This window comes from Juglans regia, chromosome 9 (assembly GCF_001411555.2).
Source record: "Juglans regia cultivar Chandler chromosome 9, Walnut 2.0, whole genome shotgun sequence".
Taxonomy (NCBI): domain Eukaryota; kingdom Viridiplantae; phylum Streptophyta; class Magnoliopsida; order Fagales; family Juglandaceae; genus Juglans; species Juglans regia.
This window is the reverse complement of record NC_049909.1, coordinates 22,029,112-22,035,296: the sequence shown is the minus strand read 5'-3', so window position 1 is coordinate 22,035,296 and position 6,185 is coordinate 22,029,112.

Below are 6,185 nucleotides of genomic sequence, written 5' to 3'. Positions count from 1 at the left end.
CAATTTGACATATTGAGCCTTTGAGGTTTGAGCTACTATCCAAAATACTAGATGCTTCATGCTAAATTCTGTTTACTTTTCAAAGACAACTATGCTATCTACTTCTACTTTGTTTATACCATTGGTCCATATTTATTTAAGTTTCCGAGACCTTAGTTCAAAAAAACTAAATGGATCCATTCCTCCTAATAGGCTTTTTGAGAATATTACAACTATGTAAGATTTTGCATCTTCCTAAAAAGATATAATATACATGCTTTTTATGTTTGTTTAAATTTATTTTTCATATGATATTAAAGTTGGGTTGTTTTTCTTACTAATATTTTCATTTTTTTTTCAGGCACAACTTGAAAGTTGGAAGTTAGAACATTTGGAAATTTGTAACATTTAATATATTTTGATTCATTTGTTGGGCATTTAGAATATTGTAATTTGGAAGCTTGTAATTTATTTTATTTTGGTGCATTTGAAAGTTTGTAATTAAATATTTAAATGTTGTTGGAACATTTATTTTGGTTGGCTCTTAGAACATTTTGGATTTCTTTTTTGTTAGAATGATGTGGATATCAGGATATGGAATCTAGAATCTAGATGATGGAAGTACATGTAAAAATAGGACTTTTTTTTTTTAATTTTTGATGCATGTTATTGTAGTAGTGTAAGTATCTATTATTATAATAGATGTGGATGATAGATGGTAGGTGTGATATGTGGATGTTTATTGTAGTGATTAATATTTAGTTGGATGTGGATATGAGGATATGGATAATGGATGATGTGGATATCAGTAAGTTTGGCCATTCGAAACTTTTGTAATGCAGGTTTTTGTTTGCATGTTCTTTTAGTATAATGATAACATTAGATTGATATTGCATGCATGTCCAGGTCTTCTATTTAGTTTAGATTGTAATATTGAGAAAGTTGAAATTTGAAAGCCCACAAATTATATATTTTTTTTAAAAAAGTGGGTCAAATATGAAGTTAAAAAAGACAAAAAAATAAAATAAAAAAATCCGACTCCGCTCCGACAAGTCGGAGTCGGAGTCGGAGGTCGGATTCGACCTCCGACAAAGTCGGAGTCGGAGTCGGAGGATGGGCCCTCCGACTCCGAACCAATCGGTGCTCAGCCCTAATGGGAAATTAGCTTTGGAAAGGCAAGCCTAATGATAACCCCCTTTTGATTATTCTGCAGCTTGACAATGTGAAATCAGCTGATTCAAGTGCTTCAAGTTCCAACATAGCTTGACGTATTTGATCTTCAGGCTGTGAGTATTTGATCTGCTGAATGTTGTTCTATTCTCAATGTAGCTGAAATTTGCATGTGGCAGCTGTTTAATGGCTGGTGTAAATCAAGATTACACACCCGACCGGTTCCAAGTGCCACTCCTAGGAATATCATCGGTCACTTCTATCGTTGTTCACCAATTCGTGGCATCACACACACATATATACTTAAAAAAAAGGGCCATTTGTCGGCATTTAGGTAAATGCCGGCAACAATAGTGATTAATTTGCCGATGTATTATTTATGTGCCGATAATTAGCGGCGCATATGCTTATATGCGGGTACTTAAATATACCTTTGTCGGGGTTTACATAAATACCAACAAAATATAGATGATTTATGCAAACGTTGGCAAATTATAGATGATTTAGCGGCGTTTATATTACCAGTGCTTATAGATATGCTGGAACAAGATATATCGAAAAAATAAAAATTTATCGATGTTTCATTTTTATGCCAATAATTAAATATACATTTGCCAGCATTTGCATAAACATCGCTAAAGTAGAGAGGATTTAGCCGCGTTTATATTAGCTGCGCTTATATATATGCCGAAAAAATAAAAATTTGTCGACTTTTCATTTTTACGCCGTTAATTAAATATATATTTGTCGGCATTTGCATAAACGTCAATAAAGTAGAGAGGTTTTAGCGGCGTTTATATTAGAGACGCTTATAGATATGCCAAAAAATAGTAATTTATTTACATTTAATTTTCACGCTGGTAATTAAATATACATTTGTTGGCATTTACATAGACGTCAGTAAAGTATAGAGAATTTAGTGGCGTTTATATTACTAACATTTATACAAATGCCAAAAAATGGACATTTATTGATGTTTCGCTTTCAAGCTTGTAGTTAAATATACATTTATCGACATTTGCATAAATGTTAGTAAAAATATCTCATTTTCTCCGTGTTTACATTACTCGTGCATGAAATTAGGAAGAAGATATATGAAGGCTAACCTATGTGAAGGAAAAAAAAAAAAGAAGCCCAAATATCAAGCTTTTCAAGCACTATATAAAATACCAGATGCTAGCGGACAGATTAACGAAGAGAAGAAATCTACCACCAGTTTTTGCATATATTTACGTCCTGTGAGTAGTTTAATTTTTATTTTTATTTAGTTTCTTTTAAATTATTTATGTTCAGATTTTAATGTTTATCTTCATGAACATGTTTTAGCAAATATTTTTATGTTTATTTACGTTCAAAATTTAGAGTTTATTTTCATAAACTTGACTACCCGGATACCTGGAGAACTAAGCAATTAAGCAACATAACTCCAACTTGACTACCCGGATACCCTGATCTATAATTTTTTTTCTAAGGTATTATATATGAGAAATCTATTTGATATTTATTGGGTAGATTTTGAATAGGCCACAGACCCAAAAATTTTATTACGACGGGATATGAATTTTTATTAGGCTTGATCATTAGGTTATAAAGTTATTTAAGGGACTAAATGAGATCGTTTTATGTTGGAATTGGCCCGAAAAATTTACAAGACGAGATTTGATTAGTTTAGAATTTGAGTCGAGGTCTATTAATATTTATTAAATACTAGATTTAGAAAATTTCGGACAAGCTGAATAGATTATGGTATGTGGTAACAAACCAATCCATTTGTTAATTCTATACAATATTCTAGACGTAGGCTCAAACACTTGAAATAGACTCAAAAAGTCCAAGCCATGGGAACTAAGGATCGGACTCCATGCCATGTATGTCTCCACATTCATGCATACATCTCTTCCATTTGTTTCTCTAGGGTTTTTATAAATCTTTTTTTTTCCCTTCCGTTACATGAGTATCACACACACAATACCCTCCCCGTAAATCACCTTCAACCTAAGTTACACCTGCAGCCGCTTGAGTTGCAGTGAGCGTCAAGCACTGCCCAAGCCCCACTGTGAGCCACCCTATACTACAAACAACGTCTCGGTCGAATCCTGCTTTCCAGCCGTCACCCACATCCAAACTCTGGCCCAGTTGCACCATGGCCTCTACATAGCACCACTATAGACCCACGCCACCCCAGAACTGCCCAACACCCCTCCTCTATTTCATTCACCGAAAAACAGAGTGTGTCTTCCACAGTATTGTGAGACACAAACCAGTCACCCCACGCCGCCAGCCTCCTCCACGCCATTGCCACTTGCACAGAGATCATCACCGGTCACCTTCACGCCACCCCCAAGCCGCCATGTTCCTCTTGGTGAGCCACGGTCTCCTCTCCGTCTCTCTCTCTCTTTCTCCCACCAATTTTATCTCTCTCTCTGTCTCTCTCTCTCATCACTCTCTTTCTCTCTCACCCCCATAGTGCGCTACTGCCACTCCCAGCCACACCGCCGTCGAAATTCACCTACCGCCGCTCGTGCTCCTTGCGGTAAGCCTCTGCCGCGCAACCTCATGTGCTACGTACACGAAACAGAAACATATTAATTCAAGTTTATTTATTTATTTATTTTTAACTTAGTGATTAAGGAATTATTCTTTAATGATGTTGTGAATTTTTTTCTTTTTTAAAAAATATTTAAGTATACCAAAAAATTGAAAGAAAATAAATCAAGAAAAATAGGAAAATATGCTATGTGAAGCACATATACGCACGGAACAAATACAAAAATTGCATGATGCATAAACAAAAAATGCATGATATTACATATATGCTCTGTGAATTATAAGCCGCATAATCATTCCCAACGTGTTGTTTTGGTTGGGCTTCATTTAATTATGGACCTTGTTTATTTTGATTGGGCTTGATGCTAAGATCAGCCTATCATTTATGTGGGCCTTTGTCGTTGTGATGCGCACACTTTTCCTGAGATGCTATGATTCATTTGCAATAATTCCCTTCGATACAAATAGTATATATTGTAGGTCTTCTAGCTAGATCAGTTACAGTTAATAATTTTGTCAATCCCAATTCACTTTCTTTTTTCACAATATGTCTATCTTAATCCTAATATAACTTTATTTCTTAATTTCCCAACTACACTATCATTTGACTCAATAGCAATATGAATAAGACCAGTTGGATGATAATGCGTCGAAATACAAAAGAATATATTGATGGTGTTAATGAGTTTTTAAAGTTTGCAAGTGACAACATGGGTATTGATGGGCTAATCTGTTGCCCATGTAAAAAGTATTGCTTGTCTAAGTATTTCAAGGTCGATATGGTGCACGACCACTTGATTTACTATGGAATTTGTCAGGGTTACATAATTTGGCACTCTCATGGTGAGAATGTAAATTCGATGCCTAATGTTAGTACTAATACGCCCATCAATGATGAGCAAAGCCAAGAAGGACCTAGTGAGATGCATACAATGTTGCAAGATATTTTTCCTATGTTTGTACCTGGAGTGGTTGGAGGTGGGTTTGAAATGGGTGTGGAAGCTGAAGCGGTAGATGAAAATTCTCAAGGTCCCAATGAGGGTGTTCAAAATTTTTATAACATGTTGAAAGATGCCGATGAACTATTATATGAAGGGTGTACAAAACATAGTAGGTTGAGTGTTATTGTACGTTTGTGGAATATGAAATGTTTAGGCGGATGGAGTAACAATATCTTTTCAGAGCTTCTTGAATTTCTAAATGAGTTACTTCCATCGGTAGCATCGTTACCTAAAAATATATATGAGGCTAAAAAGTACATGAGTGACTTAGGGCTTGAATGCGTAAAAATCCTAGTATGTCCTAATGGTTGTATGTTGTTTTGGAAGAATAATGAAAATAGAGAAACATGTATGTTTTGCCAAACTTCAAAATGGAAGCAAAATACTGATATAAATGGAAGGAATAAAAGAAGCCCAGCAAAGATTTTGTGTTGGTTTCCTTTGAAGTCAAGATTGCAAAGACTTTTTATGTCATCGAAAATTGCTTCACACATGAAGTGGCATGCTAAAGGTCGAACAAATGATGATGTATTACAACATCCGGCCAATGGGATGGCTTGGAAGACGTTTGACTCACAACACAATGATTTTGCATCTGACCCATGCAATGTTAGACTTGGATTAGCCGCGAAAGGATTTAATCTTTTTGGTAACATGAGCATTTTTCACAGTATTTGGCCAGTTATGATCATACCTTATAATTTGCCTCTTTGGATATGCATGAAACGATCAACTTTCATGTTATTATTGATAATCCCAGGCCCATCTTCACCCTTTATGAAAATAGATGTGTACCTCGAGCTTTTAATAACAGAACTGAATGAATTATGGGAGGTCAGATCACCGACCTACGATGCCTACTCTAAAAGAATGTTTACGATGCGTACAGTCTTGATGTGGACAATCAATGATTTTCCTGCATATGATAATTTGTTTGGATGGAGTACGAAAGCTCAATTTGTGTGTCCTTGTTGTATGGATAATACGTGGTCTAAGTAGTTAAAACATGGAAAAAAATTCATATATGGGACATAGAAGATTCTTATCGATGGATCATAAATGGAGAAAGCAAGCTAGTGCATTTGATGGTACGAAAAAAATTAATCATCCCACCTATTGTGCCAAATGGAGATGACATTATGAGACAATTAGATAATGTTGAATATGTTGCTGATATGCAGAAAAGAAAAAGGACTAGTGAACACGATCTTGTCATGCAATTCGTATGGAAGAAGCGTAGTATTTTCTTTAACTTACCATATTGGAAAGGAAATTTGTTATGACACAATCTTGATGTAATGCACATAGAGAAGAACGCTGTTGATAATATAATTGGCACATTGTTGAACATTGATAGTAAATCAAAAGATAATTTGCAGGCACGCCTTAACTTGAAAGAGATGGGTTTGCGACCAGAGTTTCATCCTATTCCCAAAGCTTCTGATAATACATATTTACCTCTAGCTTCTTTCACAATGAGTAACGTGG